Raw genomic sequence first — 21,255 nt, 5'->3', positions numbered from 1 at the left:
GGGGCGCGGGGGCTCCCCGGGGCTGCGAGCTCCGTCGGGGCTGCCGAACCGCACTGGGGGCTCCCGCCCCGGCCACCAGAAAGCCCCGCAGAACACCCCCGGGAAGTCCCCGCCGGGCACGGCCCCCGTCCCGCCACGCCGAGAACCGCGGGTGGAGGGGAGAGGGGTGTCCGGGCGCGGTGGAGGGAGCCCCGGCCCGCGCCTTCCCCGCCCGTGCCGCCCCGTTCCCCGGCCCCTCTGGGGCGGCCGGCCGCAGCGCGCCTACCTGCTCCGCTCGGCGGGCTGGGCACGGCTGAGCTCGGCGGAGCGCTCCCCCCCCTCCGCCGATGTGGCCCCGGAGCGGGGCGGAGCCGGCGGCTGCGCTGAGCCGGCCCCAGGGCGGGCTCTGCCCGGTCCCCCCCGGGCGCTGCGCAAGCTGGCGCCTCGCCCGGCCCCGCCGTGCCCACGGCCGCGGGCTCTTGTAGTGCCCGGCACTGCCCGCTCCGAGCCCGTGCTGCTCGCTCCTCACAGCGAGTCTCGAGTTTTTCACTGCCCACCTGTGGGCCGCTGCCGCCTCCTCTCCACCTGAGCCCAAACCAGCCCATTCCCTCGGGCAGGGGCCAGGCAGCGCGCTGGCGCCCTTTGCCCTGCTCGCCGCGCTTGCCGTGAGCCCGTCTCCTCCCGCGGGCCCCGTGTCTGGCCCGCCAAGCAGGTGCAACAAGCGCACGCACAAACACCCCTTAAACCCCTTCAAGGTCGCTCTCAGATTGTCTGGTGCTGCAAGACGCAGGCTGTGGCTCCCTGCCCAGTGAAAGCAAGCCTGATGACCCACCGAAAGATTTTTCCAGTGGGCTATTTCACTGCCCCAGTGAATCCTGTAAACATCAACCGGGCTGCACATTGTTCCCCCTCCAAACCCCGTTAAGCTCTTGTTTGCCCCAGTGCCTCCAGCACCGTGAAGATGGTGAGGTGTTCGCGTGCTCTGGCTGCTGTTTGCTCTGCTGACCAGTGCCACTGCATTGTTTCCATGGCCTTCTCTGTTTTGTGTAGCGTATCCGCTCTGTGCAACAGGCAGCAAGCTCAAATCACCAGCTCTTTGTTCTTGGCACGTGGCATAATTAGCTCAATGTGATCCTGCCTCTTCTGTACTGGCAGAACGCAAATAAAAATAAAAGTGATAAGGCAGTCTAACAGTAACAACGTGATTCTCTGTAAATCCTCATTGCAGAGATGCTGAAACCAAACCCATCAAGCCAATGCTAAAATGAAGGAAGATCAGGAGGTCACTCACACTTCTGAGGAGCAATATTCTTCACCTTCATGTATTCTGCTGTCCTGGCAGGAAGAGGACCAGCCAGCTCATGTAGCTCAAGGTCTCAGTCCTCATTCCTGGGGGCAGCAAAAACCAGTTTGGCTTTTGTGCTGAGACAGGTGTACCATGGCCACCTTACTCTCTCCTAACAAGATGCTTCTTTGTCATCTTTCCGTGTCTAAAAGCTGATTCCTTACTATGCCACCAGGCTTTGAAGAAAATAATTTAAAAGGTCCTTTTCTGGGCTATGCTTTATTAATTGCATTTACTTGACTTTCATTCTGGTATTTAGAACTCCATCCAGTCCAAACCTTTCCCTGCAGCTCCCAATCATTTCCTCTGGTACCAGGACTAAACACATCCTTCTTCCCTTTTTCAGCAGCGACACTCAGCAGCTTTTCCACTAGCCTGTATTTTATCCTGTGGATATATTTTCTGTCAGGATAAGCATGTGGCCATGTAATGGGCAAAGCCAGGCCACATAGCAAGTCCTCCTTCATGCATGGATGGCGTGAGGCAGGAGGGGCCATGGGAGGAGGCTGCACCTGGAGAGCAGGTGTCACTTGCTGAGTACCACGCACATTGCGTGCAGCACCCTGGGCTCCTCATCCTCCTCCGTGCCACTAGCAGGTAGCTGCAGGCTCGTCAGCTGGCACGAGGGCTCAGCTGGGGAGAGGGGATGGAAATGCAGGTGCTGAGGCAGAAGAGGGACATTAAGGTGGAAGTGAAATGACTCGCTCTGCAAAGGGGTTTTTGTAGGTGTGGTCTCACCACCCCTATTTCTGCAGCTGCTCACAGCAATACCAGGCTATCTATGGCCTGCAAGCTATCTAATTTTGCTCAGACTCCTTCCTCATACAAAAAAAAATTTGTAAGGCTGGTTGTTAGTGTCTAAGACAAGGAGAAATTATGCTTGAGAATTATGTGGGGCAATATCTGAAAACTCATTTACAACCAGTCTTGGGCATTGTGTCTTTCTGGAAATCAGCAGCACTCCAGCATCTCTTTTCAAGCAGAATTAACCTTCATTAAAAACACTTATATTCTCAAACAAAATATTGAGTACTTTTTCTTTACCTCTTCTCTCTCTGCAATAGTCTTTGTCTTTAATTCAAACATCTGCTAAGGCTTATGCTTGTACTCTGTAAGCCAGAATGCTTACCTATAAAGACACAAGGGTCGGTGGGGCAGGTGAAATAGCATCTGCCTGTTCTTATATTTAGTCTTCCTTATCTCTGTGCCAAAAGATTATCCAAGCCTACAGGTACTGAGCATGTAGCTTGTTTCTGATACTTACAAAAATTGTCCTACTTTGAGGAAGGAAGCCTGGGTTCAAAATATTTCCCCTGAGGATTAGTGCAAAGGCTGGTTCTTAAAGAAAATGGGTTTTAAATAAAAAGTGATTACAAGGTGCAGTGCAAATGGATTGTGCCAGCAGCTCTGTGCCTGAATTCATTTGTGTCAGAGGCTTTGAGAACGGGATCCATGTTAGCAAGGGCAGTGTGGGAGTACATATGCATCAGTGACTGCATGCGTAACTGGTTATGCTCGAGTGGCACTCGGATATGAACCAGTGAGTCCAGAAAAAGCATTAAGTCTATACCACTGCATTTGCTGAGAGAAGAGCATAGGCTTTAAAAAAGAGCTTCCAAAGTGCCTGAATTTTATTAGAAAGTCTGACGTGAATCATGCTCTTCAGAAGGCTTGCAACAGGAACTTGGCAGCAGAGGAGAAACAGATCTACTGCGATGTTGTAGCTAAGCTGTGCACAGATGGCAGACTAAAAGCCCAAGTATAAACAGCATCTTTTACAATGTACACATCAGGCTGGATTCTCAGCTAGTGATTAGACAAAAGTGCTTGTAAGAAAACACCCAGGCTGGAGAAACCCACCATTATGTGGCATGTAAGGCCGAAAACTGAATACCATTTCAAAGGCAGCCAGAGACCAGCCAATGGGTCATTGAGCCAAGCAATCTGTTTTTGCCTTGGGCCATCTTCATTTCAAACACAACAACCATTCCCTGTCAAATGAATACTTTCTTTTTAGGAGGAATTAATCCCTGCACCAAATCAAGTCATGGCCTATTTTGCGGGTAAACAAGGGAAGTCTGCCCAAGAGTCCAAGTCCCTGGGATCTAGCTTCATACAGGTTCTGATTCATTTGTACACAAGGTCTGTTTCCTCAGACACAAGGGAATACTAATGCTCTGCACAGAGCTGGCTGGCTGTGCTTTTATGGCTGCTTGCAGCCTTGCCCGGGGTTGTGAGAAGCTGCACAGTCCCCACTGCTTTGCAATGAAAAACTCAAATGTGGCATGGATGGCTGCTAATTATGAGTGGCTGCTAGTGATGGAGGGAGCTAAGGCCCCCTCATCCTCTCTTAGTAGACCCATGTCTGGCTGGGTAGGGGCCATCCTGGAACAGCTGGATCCAAGCAAGAAAATTTCCACCATTTTATGTATAAGCAGCTCTTCATATCTCTCTGAAGATGGGCTGAAAGGTCTCAGGGTTGTTTGGCTGCAGGCTGCAGAGTGGAAGGTACCGAACTTCTTTTCTTTAGTCTCACAGGATCTGAGAATAAAGGGTTTGAGTTGCAGCTGGCACAGATTTGTGTCCTGTGTCGCATACACCAGAAGGAGGAAATTAGTCTTTCGCATTAGGGAGAACAGAGAAACAGGAAGACACGTGGATTTCTAGTGTTTGCATATCTATTTCCCTTTAAAAGTCTTTGAATTGGCCTCACATTACTGTGACTCTAAGAGAGGAAGGATTTCTTTTCTGATAGGGCCAAAACATTGAGTGGTCCAGGTGATATAATGACAAGGATGTAATTATCAGTAGAAACTGCCTAACTTAAAAAAAAAAAAAAGTTTTTTCAAAGTTGCTTTGACTAGGAGAAGAGACTTCAAAATAGAGCAAAGAATTGCTGAGGGGGTGAGTGTGTTTCTGTTCAAACTCCAAGTTAAAAACAAAATGACCAAACAACGTAGAGTTCATGGTTTGTGTCTGTTTGATGGCACAGTATAAAATAGAAAGAATGCAAAGCACAGTCTAAAATTTTGGATTTTTTTCAAGTCTAATTTGAAGTGTGTTCATGGCACTGTGAGTGGAATCCTCTTTTATTTGCCCCAAGCTGTGATTGAGTATCAGACTTATTATATAGAAAGAATAATGCTTAGAGTGAACAGCCATAAAAGTGCAGTGGTTGCTGAAGCTTGTGGCCCAAGAGGGGATTATTTTAATTTATATTAGGGAAAGACATGTTTATTGAAAGGTATGTTTTCATAAAATATTTTTAATATTCTGTGTTTCAGGACTTTGAAGTTCACGGCAGCTTTAGTAAACTGATCTTATTTTCCTGATGACCAGTTGCCCTCCCCTGGCTGAAATGAGAAATGCAGGCAATTGAAGTTTTCCAGAAGTTGGACTTGGATAAGCTGAAAGTAAACTGTTCTGCCAGAGGCACCATATAACTGAGAAGCAGATTTGTCCATAATTGGGTTATTTTGGATCCTGGTATGGGTCCCTCACAGCTGACTATTACAGAGGTGACTGCACTCCCAAACTTGGTATTTTGCGAGAAAATGTTGATCCCCCTCAATAAGTGCTGGAAAATCCAACACACAAGGATGTGTCTTCCTAGGCACTAGATTTGGGGCTATTGAACTCTACGTTTTTGTGATCTGTTAAGCAGTAGCAAGTATGGAAGCATGTGCCTCCATACATGTTGGATAACTATCTGACCCTTGAGATGGGAAATTTGCTGGAACAAATGATCAAGATTTACTATCCTGTGCTGTCCATAATTTTTCTCTTTAAAAAAAAATCCTCATAGAAAAAATCTCAGAAGGTGTGTGAGCAGGTCACAGATGTCTCTGAATTGAGAAGAATCCATGACTGTTGCCATGGGCTTTCTCATTTGAGGCGGATAAGACAGAAAATTACTGGAAAGGTTTCAGAAATGCATCCCACTCACTAAGTTTTGGTGAGCTCATGGGCATGCCTGGGCTAACAACATCCACAAAGTGAGGCTTTGGGAAACTAGGTGAATCTAGGACTTAACCCAATTTTACAATCCTCATTGTGCCTTTTGCAGTCATCTTTGTCAACCAGATATTCATTTCAAAGAGGCAGCATTCAGGCTCAGTCCTTTTAAACACCTGTAGATATGGATGAACACCTGAAGAGCTTGACTGTATTCCTGAGGCTTCTATAGTAGACACTGATCATTTTTTTCTTCCTCTTACACAGCAGTATCCTGCTTTTTCAGGTGTGCTCTCTTTCCTTAGAGATACAAGGTGTTTTGTTTATGTCTTTTGCTGCATGCTGATTTTGGCTGGGATAGCATTAATTTTTTTCACAGAGACTGGGGTACAGGGCTGTGTTTTGGATTTGTGCTGACACAGGGTTGATAATGCAGCGATGTTTTTGTTATTGCTGAGCAGGGCTCGCTCAGAGCCAAGACCTTTTCTGTTTTCCATGATGCCACAGTGGTGAGGGGACTGGGGGTGCATGGGAGATTGGGAGGAGACACAGGACAGGTGACCCCAAGTGACCAAAGGGCTATTCCAGACCATATGGCATCATGCTCAATATATAAACTGTGGAGAAAAAGGAAGAGGAGGGGACATTTAGAGTGATGGCATTTGTCTTCCCTAGTAACTGTTTCGTGTGACAAGGCCCTGCTCTCCTGAACACCTGCCTGGCCATGGGAAGAACTTAATTAATTCGTTGTTTGGATTTGTTTGTGTGTCTGGCTTTGTTTCTTTCTTTTTTTTTTTTTTTCTTCTTCTTTTTTTTTTAATTAAACTGTCTTTATCTAAGCACCCAAGTTTTCCAGCTTTTACCTTTCCAATTCTCCTCCCAGTCCTGTTGGTGGGGAGTGAGCAAGCAGCTGCACAGGGCTTCATTGCTCACTGGGGTTACTTTGAATCCCAGCCTCCTGTTCAGAGAGCAACAAGAAGGTCCGTTGCTCTTCCAGGAACCAAGTACAATCTTGTTTCTAAAGGCAGATTGCTGGAGCACAATAAGTTTCACCTATAAACTTCTTTTGATCTAATAGTTACAGACGAAGTGATATTCTGGATTTTATGAGCAGGCTTGCACTGTGAGGTTACAAAATGCTGAAGCACTATGAGATTAGTACCCTCCCACAAGATTTGAGCTGTTTTGCTTAATATCTTTCCACAACAGTATTTCTGAGGCTGGGCTGCCTGGCTAAGTATATGCATCTTTCTGCATGGTAGGAAGAAGGAGCCAGAGTACTGATAAGATTGCTTTCCTGCTAAGTTCATAGCATGAATGCAGAGTTGAATGCATCTGCCCTTGTCTTTCAAAATATGAAGCAGAGAATTTGCACTAGAAAAATATGGGCACGTCTGGGCAGATCTCATACATCGTTCATTTCTGGCACCCATGTTGACCTGGACCAGCTTCATCTGATAGAAGACTGAATAAATGTTTTTGAACACTCATCTATCTCTTGAAATTTCTTTTAACTTTCTTTTACATCGGATTGAGAGGAATGAACATTGCTGATCCCTGTTGATCTGAGAGAGGTGTGTGCCAGGAGAGATGCTCTTGCCTAGGCAGTATTATTTCCACACCCCACAGCTCCAGAGACTGGTGGGAAGTCATCCTTTTGAGTCCAATTAACATAAACACCTCAGAAAACCCGAGGAAGGAGAACCCAGTTCAAGGTCTGCTGAAGCAAATGAGAGCATTTGGGAGCTGGTACTGGCAGGCTGGGTATTTTCCCAGGGAATTGTGTGCACCACTGGCACGATTTACCTGAAGGAGCAAGGCGAGTGGAACAAACAATCCTATGACACTAATACCTCTTACATAAGCTCAGATCCACAAAAGTATTTAGAGACTTAATTCCCTTCAATTTCATTTATTAAGGCATCCAAGTTCCTCTTTGCTATGTTAAGCCATTTCAAATCATGCATTGGAAAGAATCTCTTTTCCACCTTTGCCTCTCTCTCTTTCCTCACACAGATGCACGTTTCAATGACCACATGGCCAGTGAAGTGCCCAAATGCACCCCTGCATCACCTACTTAGGCACATAAAGCTGCAGCAAACCACACAGAGGAATTAAATCCTTGAGGGCCTCTGGCATCTTGCAATTAGCCATGAGTCTTTCTTCCACTTGGTGTCTCCCTTTAGTCTCAAATCTGGGGCTGGATCTCCAATAGCGCACTGCTGGGGACGAATATTTGTTATTTGCACCATATAAAGCACCCCAGAGTTTCAGTGGTGCACCACGACTCCCCTGTGATTAGCAACACAGAAAACTCACAAAATGTGAGACTTCCCTCCCAGCTGAACAGCTTTTCTATATGCTTCCTATCAGTTTTAAATGTGTTCAAGAAATTCAAATACTTATTTTTGGTTACTGTTTGTCTTTGAGAAAGAAATATATTCATTGTCTAATTTGATCTAATTTTTGTCACAGACAGCTAGGGCTGGTTTAACTCACCCTTTAATAAATGCTAGAGAAGTTCACAGGCATACAAGAGAAATGTAAAGTGTTACTTCACTGAATTAATTAAATAATATTTTTTAAAGGGATGATTTCAAAATAACACCAAATAAGAGCACACTCTTTGCCGTTGTGCAGAAACAGAAAAGGCAAGGGGTACTTCTAGACTTTCTTCATATGGTAGTGGAAAAAATTCAGGGCTGGGGGGAGGTGATTTAAGCTTATTTGTACTGGAACCCAATTTATTTTATGGTATATAAAAATTACTTGGTAGGGAAATCTCTAAGTTTGGATTCCTTTTCAATTTATTTATAGTGCAAGCCAGTTTTTCAGTGACTAAAGATACACTGGAAATTTCTGCTTTAAAGGCTTCAGATATTTGCAAGCTACATGGAAAACACTGTGGCTCATGGCATATATGTGCCAATATGCTTGATTCACGCCTGTTGCTGGGTCTTTTCTGTTCTGCCAGTTCCTCTGAGATTAAATCTCTGAGAGAAAGTTGTCCAAATCTAATGTGTTTGGCAGTCCCCTCAAATAAAAGCTCCTTTCTCCAAAGACTGCTTGGTGTCTTGCTTAATTCTGATCTGGAGACCTAGAGACTAGACTCTCAGCTAGTATAAATGAGGGAAGTATACCACATAACAGCAGCTGAGGATCTGGAAAATAGTGTCTACCAATAACATCTTACTTCATGTGGGTTCTATCCAAATAATTCACTAGCCCTCCTGTGGGAGAACAAAGCACTGTATATTTCTTTTTACGAGCTGTTTTGCACATAAATGCTCTTTGCAGGCCTAGTACATCTTCACTGAAACCAGTGAGAGCAAGTTGGCAAAGTCTGTGTGCAGCTTATTTTTAAATCCTTTTAAAATCACAGAGGAATGTTCATCAGATTGCAGATCCCCGATGCAAAATAACTGCAAATTGTGCCAGCATTTTCATAGAGCAGATCTGAGATAATATATCATCCTTCTGCTGTGCTTGTGTGGGATGAGCAGGGTATCCTGGACTTCCACAGCTGTGAGATACCGAGTTTGGATGAGGATGGACATGCCATCTAGCGGCTGCTTGTCCCGACTGCTTGGACAATCTTATCACAAATTATTAACAGGATCCCCCGTTTGTCTCTGCAAAGTGAAAAAATAGACATTGCAGAGTTGTATCTGAAAATCTTGACTGGTCCATCTCTTCCCTATAGCACCAAGCTGGAAGATTTCTGTATCAGGCTTCATCTGGTTAGCTGGATTTTCAGCAACCAGTGTTTCTAATAGTCAATCAGTCAGGGGTTTGTCCACTGTCCCTTCCTCTGATACAAGAAAAGGAGCTTCTGTCACTTGCTGTGGCTAGAGGTTTCCCTCTCCAGAAGATTTTGCCCTCTTCCAGCTGCAGGACTTTCCCTGCCATGCCCCATTTCACTCCTACCCTTTTGAGCTGTCTCAGCAGCTCCACTTAGTCCCTGGTGCAGGAGTGCCACAGGGGTGGTAGCACTGCAGAGGAGGCTCTGGAGCAGCTATAAACAGCTCTTTAATTCTAGTCCTCATGCCAAAAACTGACTAAGGCTGCTATGAAAGGGGTGTTAGATGTGGGAAAGCAATTTCCAGCCCTCAGGATTCTGCTTGCCACCAGCAGAGTTTCCCCAGCAAGAAGAGGCAGAGAAGCATATTCCACACTCTCTCTAGACACCCTCCACTGTGCAATCCCATACATCAGGCCAATATCAAATGCAACCACAGAGGAGGCTTTCCCTTATCTTTCAGGACAATTACCAAGCTATACATCACTTGAACAGTATGGGAACGATGGGAGATTGTGGTTTCTAGTAAAACAGGGAAATCTTTTCATGGTTAGTGCTAGCAATGAAATTTGTAGCCCACCTCCATCTGGGCTGAGCCATGGGTGATCATTCTTGGAGATGAGCTTCTCTCAATGTCAAAGGGCAAATAAATAACTAATTATGTGTGAATGTGTGTTTCAAGGAAAAATCATGCATTTTTTTCCTTCTCCCTTCCCACCCCTCGTTTTGCCTTGGAGGAATTACGGGTTTCCTCAGGTCTTCAGAGAGGTTGAAAACTGTCCAAAATGTGCTTCAGGAAAATGATCACTCAAAGTGAATCAGTTTGCAGTGTCTGCTCACCATCTGTGTGCCTTTAGGAGATTGTCACACTTTCGGCTGGCTTCATCCATCTCTCTAATTCCTTGGTTACAGTCAAAACAGTTTTAAAAGGGTTTGGTTCCCACAGTGGGAAAGTAACTTGGACGCTGCCTGCAAGCATCACTTCACCCAGGAGCAGCTGACGCCTTTTGGAAAACTTTGAAAAGCAAATTTCAATTCTGAGTCAGTTCTGCTGATGTAGCTTCTACTCTGAGAATTACTCTGCTCTTCTCTGTTTCTATACTTGCAAGGGAGCTTGTATGAGAAGAGGATCTTGCTTTCCTGGAAGGATGCACTGCCTTCGGTGAAGTCATCAGCATCTGTGGCATTGGTTCACCCACTCTGAACCATCTGAGCTGGTTGATTTTCAGGCAGAAGGAGTCTGATATGATGAGCCATGGCTTTCTGGTCTGACATGTTTTGAATTATTATTCCTCTGTTACATTTTTCATAGAAATGCCCCAAGCCACTGACAGACTTGGTTTAGCAATAAAGAAATAATCGTCTCCACAGCAGTTAATGGGATGCCAACAAAGATGCTATGTGGCTGAGTCATCTTTGTGTTGCAATAGTGCTGCCCAGCTAGCCACCCTACGAGATTTAGCAGGCCCAGACTTTTCAGCTGGGGTAATTAATCTCTTGCAGTCTCTCTCAATAAGCTTCAGTAACTAGAGGGGTGAAAAAAATGCCCTTTTCATTGCAGAAGACAACTGATGGTCTCACCACCTAAAGTGCTGACTGTTCCAATATGTATCTTCATTAAATTTGGCAGTCAGTAAGAAGGTTTGGGAAAAAAACTGTCCTTTCATGTCTGAGAGCTCAAAGAATGATCCCATAGCACCCACTGATCTGTTCCTAAGCTCAGACTGTTGGCCCATGGCTGGATTTCCAGTGCACATCATGGCAGCTAAAGAGGAGTTTGATATCTGAAAAATCATGGTGGATCAGGGCAGGATTAGAAAGAGAGAGGAAGCAGCAGACCAAAGATCAGTTTACTGTGAATGAATGATTACACCTTACTACTTGCCTGCTCTCTAGAGAGATAATTGCACCCACCCTGCTGATGTGAGCAGCACCTGCTCTCTGCTGCTTCCATGTCCTGAGCAGGAATAGTTGTCTCTGCAGCTTTTCTTGCCTGTTCTCATCTTGCTACCACTTGCTGCCATGTGAAAACTGTTTGACTTTGGTCTGTTGGGCCATCTGTCTGTGCTAGATCCTTGCCCAGAGAGCAGAGTTTCAGTTGTCTCCCTCTAAGTTCAGTGAGGTTCTCTGCATCCTGCTCAAGAGCTCCAGTTTAGCTGGGGCTCTCCTCACTCACCTTTTCTGTAGCATTATTTGTAGACTGGCTTTTAAGATATGACATAAAAAGGCAGCTCCCAAGCTGTGTCAAGATCTCAAACCCTTATGTCACCTATTGATATCTGGGGCCACTGCCTGGAGCTGTACACAACTGAAGGACAGGCAGCAGGGAGCATCCAGTGGTTGAACAGCAGCACCATGCTCCAGACAGGTTGGGTCCTCACTAAGCAGCAGCAGCAGTAGGTACCTTCTTGGTGGCCTACCTTAGCTACCTACCTTAGGGTGGCCCTTTCCACCCTAAGGGTGACTGTGCGACTAGGAGAAGGGAAGAGGTCACTTCCTGGTGGCCCCAGGAGATGGCCTGATTTATCCCGGCAGTGTAGAGGTCCAAGTGGGCATTTATAACACAACTCCCCACAAGGGATTTATGGCTTGGCTCTGGCACAGTGGCAAGCTGCTAAATACTATGAGTGTGGTATAAATTGGTCAGGGGAGAGGCACAAAGCCAGAGCTCCAAGAGCAACACGCAGGAGGTCTTGCTGCCTTATGTGTGTGGCAAAATGATGGCTGAGGAGGCTGCTACCAAAAATGTGGCTATCACATGTGTTGCTGTAGTAGATGCAGCATCATGTAAACATCTAGGAGTTACAGCTCTTAAAATGGTATTCTGTAAGCACAGGGTTGTTTCCCCTGTAAAAGAGGCCACCTCTCTTTTGCAGTACCAGAAGAAATAAGTGCATCTCCATTCTTATTTCACTTTGCCCTGATGCACACTAAGACAAAACTAGAAGAGAGTGGAGAGGGAGGCAGTAAAGAGGAAAAATGTGTTTGCACTTCCAGCATGCAAAGAGTTTGAACATTGCAGTTTCACTTGGACTTCGAAGCACCCTATGCACCCCAGCTGAAGGCCAGACACCTTTGGCATGCTTGTCAGTGTTGGGCTGAGGAGGAAACATCAGTGTGTGGCAATAGCCAGCTATATTCCTTTCTAAATTCCCTCTGCTGGCCTGAGGATGAGTGTGCCACAGCGACATGATCCCATAGCCTAGCAGGGCTCATATGTGCTTCTTGTCTTTCCAGCACCTTTCAATGCTTACTGAGGGCTATGGCAATTTAGGGGAAGGCTCTGGTTATGACCCTGTTGAGAGCTGAGTGTTACCAGAGGTCATCGCTGCTGATAGCTCTTGCCTGTGTGAGAGAAGCCACTTGGGTTTCATCCAAACCTTAGACTCAACAACACTAAACCCATCACCACATCTGCTTGCACAGCTGCGCAGCCCCTCACTGGCAGGCTCGGTGGAGAGAATAGTGCTGAAATATGGTGCAAAGCCTGATGACACAGTGTCTTTTGTGGAGATAAAGGGAGGCTGGTCCCTTTCATCACTGCTTAAGCAATTGTTTCCGATGTCTTTGCCTTGCTTTTCTTCTGGTCAGGATGGAAGTTGGAGGATCTAGTGGCTGCAAGACAACCTTTGCCAGAAGGTACAGCTCCGTGGATGGGGGTGGACAGTTCTCACTCCCAGTTCCCTGGAAGGCAGCCCCACACTGGGGCATCTCCATCTGTCTTGCCCATTCTAAAAAAGCCTGGTGTGCAGGGACTCCCCTGCTTGTGTTGTTTGGCGTGTTCTGTGAAAAGGGCCCTTCAGAAGGGTTTCTGCTTCTGGCTCAGGAAGTAAATGCTACACAAACCAGTGACACTTATTCCCATCTGACCCCCACAGTGGTCCTGTTCCTAAACAGACGCCCAGCTCTGCTGTTCCCCTCCATGCAGTATGGCAGCAGGAGTGTGGCTGCTGAACATCAAAGTTAATTAGCATCCAAAAGCAAATAAATCAATCAATACATTCCCAGCCCCCTTAGAAAATCTCATTATTGGGAACCGACCCAGGCAGCGACTCCCAGGAAGAACTACAGAGGAAGAGATCCTCCAAAGCTGTAATTTTTAAGGTTGTACCACTTGGAGAATAATTACAACCAGCAAAACAATGTTCACATCTCACATTAATATAAAGTAATGACTTTATGCCTGTAGCCAGCTAACCACAGAACTGAGAAGAGACTGTCAACTCTTCAGCCCTGCCATAATACAAAGCATCTTGGAAATGCTAACAGCCACTGCACGCCAGCCCCTTGTCATCCCTCCTTCTTAAAGACACAGAACAAGGGCTGCTTCAGACTCTGAATGCTGCTTGTACAGGAGATGTCGTCACCGATGAGTTTCCTTTCTGTCTAAACTAAAAATGGAAACTAATATGTTTATAATTTTCAGTGAAGCAGAATTTTAGGACAATTTCAGACATTTATAAAAGTTTTTGTTTCAGAAAAATACTGCTTCTGGTTTTGGAAATGTGTCAAATTTCCAAATACCATTTTGTCTTTCTTCATTTCTACATTATATTTGCTATCCTTTTTATGCTACTTCCAAGTGTGTGTCCAGCATGTGTTTATGGTGAAGTACAATGAAATAGTGGAAGCAAGAACATACAAATAAATGAAATTATAAATACAATCAAACACTATTTTTGAAACTCCATTACTATTATTATTATTATTATTATTATTATAGCCAGAAAATATCTTATATGAAGTATTTTTCTATGAAAATGAAAATCAGAAATCAGGGAGTATGAAATCATCTCCCTTTAGACTGAGATAAAAAGTAAATAAAATGTGGCTAGATTATTCAAGAGATCATGATCTAAAGAGGACACCTTTGTTGCTGGTAGCATATACTGAAGGGATTGTTACCAGATTATCTGTCATCAGAAGGAGACTTTTGTACGTTTAGACTCAGTCCCTGCCTTTGGTAGTGGAGGAGGTTCTTGTTACCATCTTTGTTTGTCAGATTAATTAGCTGTCTTAAACAAAGTATTCAGGAGGTCACACACTATTTTATCAGAAATTCTTCTGCTGCGACTTGGTTCAACTGTCTCAGGAGATGTTTCATGGGTGGTGCAGTCCAGCTTCAACAGCCAGGTTCTCATGCAGGATTTTGGAAGATTTCCCTTTGCTCTCCCTCATCCTCATCTATTGTGTTTTTAGAGCTATTGGGAGGACTAGTAACACAGTTGCTTAGTGGTCCTTAATGCTTAAACTTAATAAATAACAAAAGAAAGAAAACGTCAAAGGGATGTGAGGGCAGAGATAGTGCCAAAATCCATGAAGTCAGCAGAGCTGGCAAGGGTTCATGAAAGATTAGAGAACCACCACTGTGGTTTTAATGAACTGGAGTAAATGTAGTGACAATATTATTTCAACAGCCTGGGTGCAAAGTTTTGCAAATGATGTTCTGCAAAACAGACATATCAGCAGTGATGGAGTCATGGTTTTAATTTCCACTGACTGGACACCTGCTTTACCTCCAGGAAAGGATGAGCTGGAAGGTCTTTGTGTGCCTCTTGCCATCTATTAGCCCAAGCCCTGGCCTGAGGGGAGGCCAGCCAGCATCTTGAAACTGCACAAACAGGAGTGTCCTACTTGGCAGCCACTGAGGACATTCCTTGGCTCATCTGCAGAGCTTAACACCAGAGGCGTTCATGCTGTACTTGGGCCAGATACACTGCAGGACAAGGCAACTTCTCTGCATCTCCTCAGTCCTTTGTACCCTCCAAACAGCCCAACTTGCCTCATGTCCTAGTGCAAACCGGTCACCACGGGGCACAGGGAGGAAAACAGCTCACTCCTGTGCTGATCTGCTGGAACCCCCTGAGACACCAAGGGGACAGACCTGAAGGAGAAAAAGTGGCCTGAGAAATTGTACTTTCACTCTGTGTCACTTTGAAGCCACCCCCAAAGGTCTGTCAGCAGCTGACACATGTAGGGTAATCTTTATGCTTCTGCAATCCAGTTTAGGGTTGAAAAGCAAAATACAGGTGTCATCATCTCCCAGCTGGAGCCGTACCTTCTTTGCTGGGGACAATTGCAGCAAAGCAGGCACTCTGGCCCTAATCTGCCAAAAACAGAGGAGTTTCTGGGTGTCCTGTTCCTTCATGGCAATAGGCAGTGAATCTCATTTATCTTCCAAGACTTTCAGAAGGCCTGGCAACTGCACCGACACCATCTCACTCCAACTGAGAACTAAGGAATTTTGCCGCAAGATCCATTCGAAACCCACTTGAGCTTTCCAAGCCCGCTGTTCCCTTGGGGCAGGGGAGGCGGGGAGAGAGTCTTGTGTTGATTAATATTAGAAGAAACTCCCCTGAAAGAATGATAGATCATGGCTTGGTGACTCCAGAATCTTTTCTTGTTTCTTTCTTTGATGGGAGGAGGGGGAACTGGAAACAAAAGGCCTAGGAAGGGGGGAATGGAGGGAGGGGGTGTGTTTTGAAATCTGCTTCCTTTTGGCCACGCTTGAACTTCCAAGAGCCTGGTTTTGACTGACATCCCTAGGAAATGGGAGAGAAAACTCCATGCTGAGCCGGCTCTCTGCCCAGCAGAGGAAGGAGGAGGCATCTGGCTCCAAGGAGTTGAAATGGATGCCTTTAATATGTCTGTCAGCCAGCATCACAGAGGTGCACTTAGGTTTTTCAGCTGGAGCACTCCTTTGCTGCAGGCTTCCAGGGCCTCTTTGGGGTCCATTTACCTGGGTAGTGCATCCACACTCACCTGGATGGCTCCAGGTAGGACAGTGGAAGAAGCCAGACAGAGCCGCTCTGCATTCACAGCTAAAAAGGAGGGAATGGAGCCACTGTTGCAAAACCTGGCTTTGCCCTTCCTAGCAATCCTCTGTGCTGGTGCAGAAGGGGTGGCAGAGAACTGGGACTATCCCCCAAAGCATTTTAGTGACATCCAGTTCAAGAATGTGGAGAGGAAGTGTGTTAATTAGGGTATCATCCATGCCATGCATCTGCCCTCCTGCCTGCAACCCCAGGGGACCAAACACTGGCCCATATGTGGGGCACATGTCAGAACAGAGCACCACAGGAAAAAATGGGAAAACAGCCCGGAAAAGGGAGATCTGCTGCTTGGCTTGCATCGAGATGGGGTGGGAATGTGGGAAGGGAGTTAGGGAGAAATCAGGGTAAAAGCTGTTAGCATTATCTAAAGCTTGAAAACTGTTAGTGAGACTATAGAGATATTTGCAGGATGGTTGTGCCAAGATGGATGCTCAGAACCACACATGGGAGCATTGTAGTTCTGTCTCCAGAGGAGTTAGGGGGATGTCTCCTGAATGGGCACTCACAGAAAAACCACTTTATCTTTGTGAGTGGCTCCACAGCATCAGAAACACCTTTTTGCCTTCTAATACCTCTCACATCCACCCACCTGGACAAATTACTGACTTTGAGTTTGCCCTTATGGCCAAGCCATGTGCTTATTGAAATTCTCTGTGTTAGATCTCTTGAGCTCTTTACCAGCAACTGGGAGCTTCTAAAAGGCTCTTGCCTGTAGTCTCCAGTTTTTCTTGTCCGAGTACACAAATTTCTTGACAGAGAACTTTTGAGTTTTCCCCCAGCAGATCTGAAAGCCTGATGCCTTTGCTACATCTTGAAGCATTTAGCTGTTTACATCAGTTTTTGCTAATTAGATATTTTTTTCTGAAAGGAGGAAAAGAGGAGTTCCCATGTTTCCTTTACCATTAGTTGATAGTCATCACTAGGTTATAGGAGGTTGGGCAATGCCTACCTATGTTTGTTGATGTGGCCATTTCTGATCATAAGTACTTTCCTAATGCTCACCCTAAGCAATAGGGTGTAGCAAGCCATTAACAGAACATGGTCAAACCCTCTTAATAAAAAGTAAGGGAAAGACAAGTGGACCAGATTTGCTAGGGAGCAAGGACAGTGTAAATGCTACTGCAGTTTGGCAGTTTGGGATGTTATTCACCTTACTCAAGCCACAGAGCTGTTTTCTTTGCATTCTCCTGCCAAGGTAGTTTGACTGAGCTTGTATTTTATCATGATTATCACATGACACCTTGTCATGATCACAAGTCACATCAGGGTGGCTTATGGAAGCCTGTGGTCTCTGACTTTAGCTTGTAGCACAGGCTTTCTTTAGATTAGGGAAAAATTGGTGCCAAATAAAAGGAATGAAGGTGGCTAATGGCAAAAGATGTTGATGCTTGTAGTCTCCCTTTGTGCAGATGGCCTGCTGAAGTCCATAATGTGTTGGACCAAAGCCTCAGTTATACATTAAATTTAAAACAGTCAGCTGGCATTTCTGCAGCTGTATTGGTCTGACTGTTTCTCTGTAAGTTCCTCTTTTCTCCTCCTTGGGCTTGTCTTTTAATGTTGCATCTTCTCCAACACTGCCAAGTGCCAGCAAGGAAGCAACTGCCCTTGCCGAGGAGGTAGGGGGAGTGCAGGTTCAGCCAGCCTCCAGCCAAGAGCCACAGAGAGCAGAACTGACTCTGCCACGCTCCTGGGGAGCCGTGCATGGGCTTTCTGCAGAGCTTTCCCCTCTGCGGGCAAGAGCCTTCAGCCAGAACCAACCATGCTACATCCCAGGCCTGTCTCCAGTTCCGCACGCTGCCTGTGATGAATAGTGAGCCTGGGAAACCCACAAGGCTTTATCTCCCCATGTTTTAGCTCTCCCAGCGCTCTGAAATCCTGCCCTCGCTGTTGAGAGACAGTAAGCTTGCACGCGTCCAGAGGAGGACTATACAATGATAGATAATACCAATAAAGCCCTGAGCTGTTCTGGGGAGGGAAGGGTGATTTATCCCCAGCTGGATGGCTGGGCTGAGCAGAGCGCAGAGCGGAAATCCTACGGGAGCTGCGGGGCACACATCAAACCGCATGTCACAGCGTCCGCGACACCCGGGGCGCCAGTTCAAAGCTGTCACGTGCTGCGGCTGGAGACTTAAGGTGATGCCAAGCTAATGAGCAAACGAAACAATAAATAACCCCAGTGATCATTATGCTCCCCTCCTTGGAGCTCGCCTGCTCCAGCCCTAGTGAGCCAGTGCTTCTCACACCCAATTACTCATGCTGAAGCCCCTCAAACGGAGCCCAGAGCAGGCTCAGCAAACCATTCATCTTTGCAGAGTGGAGTCCTTTCAAGTTTCGCTGCAGCAGCCTCTCTGTTTATTGTTAAGATGAGCACACAGTTTACATGAACTGTTCTTATTTATCTTTGACTTTTACCTTTTAGGTCATTTCTTTGCACGTCCGGCACTTTCCAAGTTTTGACCAAGCATTTATTTATGTCCTAGTATTTGCTGTCTGAAACACTCCAGCTCCCAATGATGGAAAGGTGAGCTGAGCTCCTGACCGGGGCCTTTTCTCCAAAAGAACTGAAATCCCTGAGGCAAATCACTCCTCTGGACAGAGATTTAGGAAGCTGCTGAAGGGAGGGGATGGGTGGGTTGTGTGTCAGGAGGGGGTGCTTGGATAAGTGCTAACAGCTGAGTTTTGCGTGACTTTGGGCTGAGGCCGAACATGCAGCCATGTTGGGAGAGAGGATGGATAAGTACATGGTTTAGGCATGATGGAGGCATTTTGGGAATTGTTTGGCTGTAGCATTTGCTTTGCAGACTGCTAAGATGCCTGAGGAGAGGACAGACCTGGGTATTGTCCCCAGTGGACTTCACATGTTGACCGCTACTGCGTGAGTTATAATATTTCCAAATTCCAGGTCCTCCTTAATAGTCACCACAGCCACTGCTCCCCTGCCAGCAGTGACCTTCTGTGCCTTGCTGCCTCCTCTCTGCCACCAGCCTCACTCCAAGCTATGATCAGGGCACAAACTCTGTTGCTTTTCAGATGAGCCCTGTAACAGTGACATAGAGGCAGGGGAGCCCTTCCATGCCTTAGCGATGATGAATCCAAACTGTGAAGAGCTAGATTTGGATTCTCCCTAGAGCTAGGAAATGGAAATATCTTTTATAATATCAGTGTTCGTGGTCAAAGGGCATAACTAGGGTGGGGTGTCACCAGACATGTCCCAGTTTACAAGAGCTGGAGATCTGCCTGATGTGTGTTCACATCAGGAGGACAAGATGCTAACATTCAGGCTAAGGAAGGAGCACTGAGAGAAGATAACTCCTTCAGCAAATTAATCACTTGGAAACACAAGACAAAGTATGGATTTCATTGGAGCTCTCTCACAGACTCTGAGACCTTGAGGCAAAGAGCTAGACTCAACATGGCAGAGCTGCTGATACCATCACCTCTCCAGAAGCCTTGGAAGCAGCAGTGGCTGGAGGGATGGCCATGGGCTCTGTGTAGGCCTCCAGACCTCTGTGTCCCTTGTCTCTAGCTGTGGGAGGCTGAGGACAAACGGGCCTTGTCCCAGCCTCCTGCAGCTGCAGGAGATGGAGCTGCAGACCTGCTGCTGGCTGCCACGGAGCACAGTGGAGGAGGCAGCCTGGGAGGAGCCACTGTCCTTCACAGCCAGTTCAGTCTTTCTGCTTCAAAGGCACATCACCTAAGCAAAAAGTACACATTTAAATTTCATTCTAGGGGTTAATTACTTCCACAATGATTGAAATGGAAAGAATTTTTTAAATTGCATATTCATTTTCACTGTTGCTTTCTCTGGCCTGGCCAGGAAAATAACTTTGAAATTTTTTCGACTTCTTCCTACTCATGATCTCTGAATTTTCTTTCTAGCTCTGTCACAACCAGTGTTATCAGTTATTATAGCCAGTGCCTGTTTTTACCTTGGCTCTTTGACCCATGAAATAGTTGAAGAGCCTTTGCATCTCACATGTCCAATCATTCCATGCCAGCAGAGTACTGTGAGCACTGTATATGAGTGGTACTAAAGACCTGGGATGTCTTCAGAGCACCAAGAACATTTTCTCACTTTCGAGGGCCAGCATGCAGATCTTTCAGTCCAGAGCTGTGCCAGTACAAAACTGCTCAGGAATATGCAGGGGCAAATTCTGCTCAGTGTTACACTCACACAGCTCAGAAGAACCACTCAGGTTCTTCACAAGGCAGATAGAGAGGGAGCAGGAGCTAAGCCCACTAAAAAAGAGTATCTTGATTTCTGGGGCCTGATGGTATAAGAATGGCCTTCCATTTCCAAGAAGCTACAGCAAAGTCTTGAAGGAAAAGAGATCAGTAACAGGAGAGCTTCTATTTTTTAAGAGACTTTGCTGACCTGGAGAGTTATCAGATATAGCCTGTTCATGTATTTCTTCCTTTCCCCTAGGGACCAGAAAGGGTTAAAAAACCCCTGTGATATAGGTCTGTGTTCACATTGAATCTACACCCATCATATATATATTGGCTTTTGAGGAGGGGGGAGTGGTTTGCACATGTCACTGGCCATAACTCAGACTTTTATTATAATCGTGACCATATGGTTAATGGGACCTAATAAACCACTGTTGACCTGGACACTGTGTGCACAAATCCCTTGCTCTCTTTGCTTTTTTCCTTGCTTGTCTGGGTGCACTATGCCAAGCAGCTGCAATTTAGTGACTCTAAAATGCCAGTTTTAGTGGTCCAGCAACTGGTTTGTTTAGAAAGAAAAAACCATTACACTGTAGCCTGATGGAGGCAGGGACTAACTTTTGCCAGGTGTCAGGGCAGCTGCTCAGTGCACTGGACAGACATGAGCAGTGTCTGTGTGAAGGCTGGAACAGGGGACATGGCGGGGACAGCAGGCAGGCCTGAATGCAAGGCCCTGGGTGTGATCCAGTGATTGCTGTGGAATTAAATCCATGCTTCTCCTGGTGCAAAGAGAGGAACATTTAGCCAAGAATTTCAAAGAAATCTTGTGTTCTGGTTTTGGCAGAAAGAAAGGCTTCCATTTTATGGAAATTAGAACTGGGGAAAAAAAACCTATTAAATCCTATCTCAAGCTTTCCTCTGGGAACCCATTGAAGGATTGATCCAGGCCATGTCTTCTTCAACTATATAATCTAGTTTTAGAATTATCTAAATGATGGGCAGGTGACCCCAGCCTTGGAAGGACATTTATTTTTGATCAGTCATGCTGTCATCTCTCCCACTTTTAATCATGCTGCCTTGTCACCCATCTGTCCCTGACTCTCCTGCTCAACCCTCTCCAACCCCAAATGGGGATTGGAAACCCTCCTCAGGCATGGCTGGACATCTGCTCACCA

At 46.1% G+C, this 21,255-nt stretch overlaps 1 protein-coding gene across 1 annotated transcript in view; it reads right to left on the bottom strand.

Moving 5' to 3' along the window:
• The window catches only part of CD82 (CD82 molecule), a 38,574-nt gene extending 38,166 nt beyond the window's left edge, over positions 1–408 (bottom strand). The window contains exon 1 of the mRNA XM_038137828.1: positions 266–408. The gene's annotated coding sequence lies outside the window, so the exon portion shown is untranslated. The remainder of the gene's footprint in view (positions 1–265) is intronic.
• Positions 409–21,255: the final 20,847 nt, after the last annotated feature.

Source organism: Motacilla alba, chromosome 5, assembly GCF_015832195.1.
Source record: "Motacilla alba alba isolate MOTALB_02 chromosome 5, Motacilla_alba_V1.0_pri, whole genome shotgun sequence".
In the NCBI taxonomy this organism is placed as follows: Eukaryota; Metazoa; Chordata; class Aves; order Passeriformes; family Motacillidae; genus Motacilla; species Motacilla alba.
This window is presented reverse-complemented; position numbering and strand designations above follow the sequence as displayed.